An 8888-nucleotide genomic window follows, 5' to 3' on the forward strand; every position below is an offset into this window, starting at 1 on the left:
CCCATCATGGTGGGAGTGCCAACAGTTAGTGGAAGAGCGCCCTCCTTCTCCCTTTCATTTTCACAGCGCCATCCACGTATCGCTCCGAGTCTGTTTCGAGGCTGTTTGCCACGCGTTCCTGTGTTCCCTTTCATATTGCTCATAATAGTACAGGAGTATTCAATGGAGACGACCTGTAATCGGGCAGTCTGAAACACCTTTGTTTCTCAATAGTTCGTTGGAACAAAGAAAACATTATCGCATTCCCACTCTGGGAGATTGGCCAAATCAGATAGGAATATCATCGTTGAAACAGGTTAAGTGTTAAAAATAAGGGGAAAATCAAACTGAGAAGGTTGTAGGCAAAGTGATCTAACCAATTTTGAAAGCCGAACAAAAAAGTGATCACATACTGAAGTAAAGATATGTACTTCATGTAAAGGAAAAAGAAACTAAGTGATGGGTTTTATTAGTAAGGTAAACAACCTGTTGCGGAAATGAAAGCGTGAAGGGCGCGACAAATTTCCCCGTGGCAGAAACTTAACCCCGATGCTCGTAATGACATTAGAAACAGTAAAACCCGAAAGTGAGATTTGCCTTCACAGGATCAGTTGAATGTTTATTTGCCATCGATATGAACTTGCACATCGCTATTTATATTTCGTCGGTACAGCAACGTAAGATTAAAAACATTAGACACTAAATTTCACGCGCCGGAGCATTCCGTAAACAAGAATGAAACCACACGCGCTCGCAAACCATGCGAACGAAACTGAACGGGTTGCCAGCGAATCGTTCGGTGAACTCACGGTCCGCTGCAGAGAAAGAGCATGATTTGCAGGGATGTCTTGTGGGTGTGCTTGGTGAGCAACAACCTGCTGGCGAGTCGCTTTCGCAAGTGTGCGACCACTGCGTCCCTGCTTCGTGGAGTGTACGGCAGACGGTTGCGTTGTGACGAGCTCAGCTGGAGCCAACTGTCGGCGATCATTGCATCGTGATGCACTACTTCGCTTCACCTTCTTAGATGGCAGAACCATCGAAATAGAGGTGGTTATAAGAAAGATATATGGCGTGTTCATACGGATGTCTGCGCTTCAGCTCGTTGCGGAATCGGTAACGCGCCTGGCACCTCCCGTTGCGGCGACGGAGCACCCGGCCGAATCCTGGCGCAGCCGCGTTTTTGTGGCGATGTCATTTCCGTGACGGATATGACGTCAGTCATATCTTGATGGATCCCGGCATAAAACACCTTCTCGTTAAAAGACAAAGCAAGACCCAGGCCCCGGGTCTCTTTCTGGCTCTCGCCGTGACATTATTTCTTCCTCATCCCTGCTGATTACAATGGTGATGCAATGTGCGTAAGAGGGCACCTGACAACAATGAATACGAACCAGCCAATACCCGTATGTATATTGAAGGCTCTAGGTAATAGAGTGCTATTTTACACAGCCCAAAACTAAGTGTTCGCTAGGACGAGCAGACACACAAAGAAATTGGCTCCAATCCACGCTGTGAAGGTGGTTTGAAAGCAAAGCTTTAAACGACACCCACAACAATCGCCCATGTGACGTCACTTGAATTCACACACGTGTCTCTACAAAGAGCGAAACCAGATATATGGCCAGCCGTTACCTGGAATGCGCGGGGGCGGCGTCCCGAACGCAGCAGCAGCGTCGGCCACGGCCGCGCTAGAGCGGCGGACGCCGTCGTTGTAACCCAGCCGTGAAATGGCAGAAAGAAAACAGAGAGAAGCGCCTTTCGAAGGGTGGAACAGCAGAACCTAGCCATCCTATATGCTAGCTCGGGGCTACACCAACACGCGACACAAGCGCCGTCACCGAAACAATTCGGCATGTGAGCTTAGTGATTCCCATTTATACCGATTTAAACTAGTTAGTGTAGCAAGTTTGAGAATTGCGAGAAAGTTGAGGGAACACTTCTAATCGCTATTTATCAGAACCAGTTGCTCCTTTCGCCTTTTGCAATACCTCTTAAAACACAACCGAATTGGTAGCGTTTCTCTAGCGGCCAGATGTCTGTACGTGGTCTACATTTTGTTTTCCCGCCCTGCACACCAATCCTTAACGTATCTTTGCCGTACGACCATTTTATTCCGTCGCGTCCGGGTTACCAAAGAGGTGCTGTCAAACAAGTTATCAAGCCGTGTGAATCAAGCGCGCCGTGGACGCGAAACTGCGCCAAAACAGGCCCAAAACAACCGCACCTAAAGCAGACGCTAAAGCCGACGAAATGGTTCCCGCCGTCGCGCCCGCCTGCTCTCAGGGAACGCTGGGTAATAGCGCGTGTTCACAGCGCCATCTACACTGTGCTCCGTGAGTGAAAACTGCCCTCCACCTCTTCAGCTGCGTTAGGAGATTCTTGTCCCGCACGCCAAGAAGGAACCGATGGCTGGTAGAAGTAGAAAGCTTTGCTTTAAAATCCCGTGGTGGTACATTTTTAAGCGAAGCATACTACTTTATGTACAAACCCAGGAAACACCTGGTAGCGTGCCTCTGACCTTCAAACTTCGGCAAGGTCAAGCGAATTCCTCGCGCAGTTCCGCGGGGCAAGCGATACCAACACCGACCGCACTTCAGTCTCCCCTGCTGCTGATTTGCGCCCTTCTCAACATACCGGAAAAGATGGAAAGCCTTCACTTTATCTTCTATGCGGATGACTAACACTCCGGGTACTGAGCGGTAGCGACACCCTTATAGAGCAAACCTTACAACTTGTGCACATGTGGTTGTCAAGAAGGCGCGCGTATAGCAGGCCTCAACGTCTGTTCCCCTGACAATTCTCAGCTCCTCATTTTGCCAGCGAAGCATCGATCAGAAGCCCCCCCCCCCCTCCTCCCTCCCCCCCGGGGACTTCATTTTGACCCCAACAGCGTCATAACTACCAAAAACATAAAAATACTTGGTCTCATCATACAGCGCAACAGAGCAAACGATTTTTTTTTTCTGAAATTACTTCAAATGTAAGCCAAACTATCACTCTCATTCGACGAATGATGAAGCGTCAAAAAAGACTCTAGGAGAAAGACAGAGGAGCACAGTCTTTATTTGGGCAGGAAGAATCTACGTGAAGAGGGTGAAGTCGGAGTAGAAGGTGGAGTGTTTGTGGCTTGGGAAATCTTGAAGGCGGGCAGTTCGAACAGAAACAGGTGGGCTCCTTGAGAAGGCGGGAGAGGCCGAGTGTGGGGGTAAGAATAGGCGTGTAGTCTCGTGGGGTGTGGGAACGCGTTTGCTTGGAGTTTGTGGATGGTGGTTTCTTGTTCTTTAGACGGCGGGTCAGCAGCTCCTGGCGGGTGAGTGCTTCGAGGCAGCATTTAGTGTTCAGCAATGTCGCTACATGTAGTAAGAGGGTGCGCTGGCCGTAATTCATACACCAACAGTGCTCGGTTCGCAAGAATTATAGCAGAACCCTGTGCGAAAACGGCCGCCGCTGTGCCACCACACGGAGAAGTGCAAAATCCGCTGGACTGCGAAACTAGCGGAAGCTCAAGTGCGTGGCTGAGCCGGTGCTTACAGAGACCGAACTATCGCCTGTCAGAACCTATCCCGCACCGGAGCGCAGAACTTCTTTAGATTTGCTTGAAAAAATAAAGAAATGGCTTTAAGCCATTTACATACATTAGAGATAAATCTGGACTCCGCTCGCAGATGCACGTCTCTACATGCCTCCACTAGAGCAGTTTGTTTTGTATTTTGCAACTGCCGCGGCGTAGCCACCGCGATTGGGCCCCACGCGGCTGGCGCATGTGGTAACATGTTCAAAGAAAGTGGGCTTTTTAGCAAAACACAGAAGTTCACCGCACTACACCAACGCGCGCGCATAGAGTAGCAGCCCGCTGAATTGTAGCAAATCCAATCAGAGAACGCTTCCGGCGAATTCCCAGTTCACTGCGAATTCACGCAGTCGAGAATAGGGCCCCGGGCTGAGGAAGCGAACCGGCCATGCGCGCTAACTTTGAAAAAATTACCGGCGCACCTAAGCTTCCGTTGAAGTTAAATTGCTCACGCATTCTGACATAAGAGGTATTGGGAATCGACAGGGCAGTTGGCAGTGGACAAAGGAGCGACCTTTGTCCTCGATGAAGGTTTCAAAGGAAAAGTATAAAGCGTGTGAGAAGCAAGGGCCAATAGGGCTGCCGTCGGAGCCCGGATTGCCAATCGTGAACCATTTCCTGTGCTAACCGGCGCTTGCCGAGGACGCATTCGCTCAATAAACGTTTTGCCTCCACCTCCTCCTCTTGTCGTAGTTAAGTCGTTCGCTTGAAGATCTAGTCGCATCCTCGATGGTACTAGAAGCCCGGATAGAAAACGAGGTTAACTTCCGTTGATAGCTTATCAAACCCCGTTAAATCCAAATTGGAAACGTAATCACACCTGCAGCAGAGGTGGCGCCATCAATACGGCGGTTACACCAGAAACGGGACCGTTGGCCGGACAGAGAAGACCTTACTTAAATCTGCCCTCTCGAAACAAAACCGCGCTCAGACCACTTCTGCCAAGCTTACTTCCAAGACTACCTTGTTGTGCACGGATACGTGTACGTCTAAGGTACTGATCTTGAGCGGTCACCGCTGTGGTACTTAGATGACCATTGTACGTTCCCCAGTCGACGGCCAGCTCCATCGCAGAGAGACCGAGTCACAAAACGTCGAATGAGAGAAAGGACAGTAGCATCCCCTCCCCCTCCCGCCCACCTGCATATGCGGTTAAGGTTGATAAAAGCCTTAGTTTCGCCGTTAAGATCACTGGAGGGATAAGAAAGTGATGTGTTGTAGAGGTGAGCACGAGGTCCTGGTTTCGATTCTTGCCCACGGCGGCCGCGCTTTTTTGATGAAGCAAAACAACAACGCAATCGCGTAGAGGTTTCGGCGCACGTCCAAGGCCCGGGGAGTCCAGATAATTCCGTAGTCCCCCAATACTGCGTGCCTCTTAACAGCCTAGGTGCATGCTCCAGCATGTGAAGCCCCAATACGGTCCTTGAAACATATTTTACGGATGTGACTACTGAACGTAGACGTAAACGTGGGAGAGCGAAGACATGAAGATGGTGACGGACAGCCCTTCTAAACAATCATCATCACCAGGCTATCTACGCCTACTGCAGGGCAAAGGCCTCTCCCATTACTCTCCAATTATCCCGGTCCTGTGCTAACTGCGACCAATTTAACCCCGCAAACTCCTTCATCTCATCTGCCATCTAGCTTTCTGCCGCCCCCTGCAACGCTTGCCTTCTCTAGGGATCCACTCTGTTACCCTTAATGACCAACGGTTATCTTGCCTTCGCATTACATGCCCTGCCCACGTCCATTTCTTTTCTAGTTTCTACTAAGATGTCCTTAACTCGCGTTTGTTCCCTGACCCACTCCGCTCTCTTCTTGTCCCTTAATGTTACACCTATCATCTTCCGCTCCATTGCCCGCTGAGTCGTTCTCAATTTAAGTTGAACCCTCTTAGTGAGCCTCCAAGTTTCTGCCCCGTAGATGAGTACGGTAAGATGCAGTTGTCATACACTTTCTTCTTCAGAGACAATGGTAGGCTACCATTCATTATCTGAGAATGTCTGCCGTATGCACTCCACCCCATTCTTATCCTTCTAATTACCTTTGCCTCATGGTTGGGTACAATAGTAAAGCCATTTTAGATCGTTGGGGAAAGAGAAATTGGTTTGTACGGGAACAGACGATCTTTTGGCCAGCTGAAGACATGACGGAGCCCTTTGTGAGCACACAGCAGACGGGTGTAGAAGGGAACAGGACCAAACTCACGCAACTCTTGTCAGATCACTCGGAATAGCGTAGTTCCCTAATTGATGCAGAAATTGTGGATGGTGGCGAGACGAGTTTTATGGAGACTACAGTCAACGCTGCGCGGGAGAGACTTGAATGAAGGCAAAAAACAGTGATTTATTTGAAAGGTTGCAACACGAAACTAACAATCGTTCCAATTCCAAAGAGTTAACTTCAAAGAGTTAAGCTGTATAATAATGGAAGCAGATGAAAGGATGGCGACCCACCATCCCCCTTCTCGCGTTCTCCTATGACGCCCCCGGGACTAGTTTGTGCGACCGGAAGCCACCAAATGAAGACATGCCTTCAATAAACCTAATTGCACTTTTGATTCTGCCGCTTTAATGGTACCATGGGGTTAACAAGTTACTTTCTTCTTAGTATTTTAAAAGCGACATCATGCGGGGAAGTTTCGGCAAGTAAATTAGTAGCAAAATCCCTTTTTTTTCGGTGTAAACATCGTCATTTGGAGCCGAAATAGAGTCAAGCAAATTAATAAATGCTACGTTTTTCCTCAACACAAAAATGTATGTTGCTTTTATGGACTACCTATTACATGCGTGATATTTGGCCTCGCATGTACCTTCAACGTGAAAGCGCAATTCTGTATTAATAATTTAAAAGGGAGACATAGGCAGTTTTCAAAGGTATGGTAATGCAAAGGTGGGTAGAATCGAAACGTGGAACAGGCGGCGGTAAAATCAAAAGGATTTTTAAACAGACTTCAAATGAATAACGTGGATGGGAAATATATTGATAAATGTATTTGGGCACATTTCGTGGTGACACTAATGTGGCATGCACTTTGGAAACTTGCGCGAGAAAGCGGAAACAGACTACACGTGCGTGATTTTATTTAAACAACAGATATATGTCCTTGTTTCTGCCGAACACGGCGCCCTTTTTAACTAGAAAAATGAGTCGCCGCGACATCCAGCGCGAACCCTTGCAGTAACGTCTCATCCTCCGTGCCACTTCACGCGTGAATAGGTAAAACGTGGAATAACGCAGGTACGAAGAATCGACGTAGCGTCCTCGCAGGCACTATTTGTATTGCGGCTGTACACTGAGCCCCGCGGGCGGCAGCAATGGGTTGTAACTATGAACTGACACTTTGAGTTGCCTGTAGTGGATTAAATAAAGGCGTTTATTTAGCGGGCGAACTTGTGCCCGCCAGCAAGGTAGTGAACGAGAGCTCGACAAACCGCCTTCTCTTCCCCGTTCCCGAAGTTCCCTTGGATGCTTGTTTATTGGTGTATAATTCATTATCTTTATTCATTTAACAGGTATGACATGCCAAAAGGAGACGATGTGTATGTGATCAGTAGCTTGGAGGACATCATTTGACACCTCGTCAGCCGTGGGCCCAGGTATGGCCTTTTATGACCCCCGACAGCTCAATGAAAGAGAGGTTTATCGAGCGGCCGTTTATCCACCCTCACAGCACAGTAGGCAGAGGTTTAAGACCGAACCGCCCTCCCCTCCTTCAAGCCCCTTGACCTCCCTTTGGCTGTACGCCAGCGCCACTCAGACAGGTGCGCGCGGGGCCCTGAAATATAAACCTTATAGTGTAAACTTTCCAGTCAGCCCTATGCGGTAGAAGGCCTCGCGTGCCTCCTGCTTGAACGAGGGGAGGGGCGAAATTGGAAAAAAGCATGGAGAAAGGAGGGTAAGGAGCGTTCTAGCTAAATGAAGAGCGCTTTCGACACGTGTACGGTCCTTGCTGAACAGCACACGTGTCGAATCATTTGACATGGTTTTTTTTTTAGTTCAGCGCAGCGTATCGAATGAGGATTCGAATCATTTATGAACACGGTGTGCTTCGTTTCATCTGTTACTTCGTTCTTCCTTTTATAGCTTGTTTTTGTTTCCTTTTTTTTCTTACTTCCTTCCTAAGCATGTGCTCCAATCATCACCTGTTTCATTATTTCATTCCTTCTTTTCCATCTTCATACCTTTCCTTCTTTCTTTTCCTTGTATTACCTTGGACAGAAAGCAGCTACAGTCATGCCGCACGTCGTAATGGAAACCGTGGCAAGATGTCCGACTTCTCCAACACTGCTCCCACCAGTGCTAATCCGATAAAGAAAAGAAGGAAATACTTCGACAGCACCCGTCCCAATTGATGGCCTTTTGGTCGGCCCCTGCCACTGTTGGGCCGTCAACCGATGCGCTCAAAATGGCAACCACCCCACATCCCGAAACGGAAGCTGTTGTTTAGCTGGACGAGTAGGTTCTCCTTGTTTAGTTCGTAACTTTGGCTTCAATAACCGCTATGGAATGAAAAAAGAAAAAAAACATATTTCCGCCCGGGATCGAACCGGGGACCTTGCGCGTGTGAGGCGCACGTGATAACCGCTACACCACGGAAACTTTTTTTTTTTCTTTATTGCCTGGTTTGGGTCAATACATACATGCAAATCATCGACAAAATTACACCACGTGAAAAAACACTAGCACATACCTTGCTAGTGAGTAAGGTTTAAAAAGGCGGTAGTCTCGCCACACTCTCCAGCACAGTCAGCCACTCGGGTGGAGTAGGCTCGGTTTTCAACACCTCTACTATGTAGCGGACATTTTCACAAAAGTATTCCCTCCCTGGCCTCGCATCGACATCATTGTACCGACGGGCCATGCGAGCCTTCCATATACCGTGTAGGGCCAGTAACATTATGAAGTCGTATGGAACTTCACCTTCATTTTCTATGGCTAAAAACCGGAAACGGGACGGACTTGAGCGCCGTGGAGGCGAGGGAATATCGGGTGGTCTTAAACTAGACAAAAGAACTTGTTCTTCGGTAGCTGGGCGGAGCTAAATCAAAAAGTAGTCCGGATCACGGATTCCGCGATACATGCATTGGGCACCTAAACTACAGATACTAAGATAGGTGTAAGTATTGATGTAACGGGATATTTTAGAGCTACTTCCGCAAACGCAGAAGAAAGAAATGTCTTCCGGAATACAAATAAGAGATAGATACTAAATTATTTCTTTTTATTTGAGTAAACCCGTGTTCCGAATATTGTCACGTAGCCAAAGACGACGCAGTTGACTTGAAGGCGAAACAAGCTTATTGGAGCGAACTTGTGCTCCCCTAACTAAACG

At 48.2% G+C, this 8888-nt stretch overlaps 1 non-coding gene across 1 annotated transcript; it reads right to left on the reverse strand.

The window, feature by feature from the left end:
- Positions 1–8082: 8082 nt before the first annotated feature.
- On the reverse strand, positions 8083–8155 carry Trnav-cac (transfer RNA valine (anticodon CAC)). Its single transcript has one exon. It is a non-coding gene; the product is annotated as a tRNA-Val (tRNA).
- Positions 8156–8888: the final 733 nt, after the last annotated feature.

This window comes from Haemaphysalis longicornis, unplaced genomic scaffold (genome assembly GCF_048455015.1).
Source record: "Haemaphysalis longicornis isolate Haplotype H1 unplaced genomic scaffold, Haemaphysalis longicornis Haplotype H1 scaffold_4, whole genome shotgun sequence".
Lineage (NCBI taxonomy): Eukaryota > Metazoa > Arthropoda > Arachnida > Ixodida > Ixodidae > Haemaphysalis > Haemaphysalis longicornis.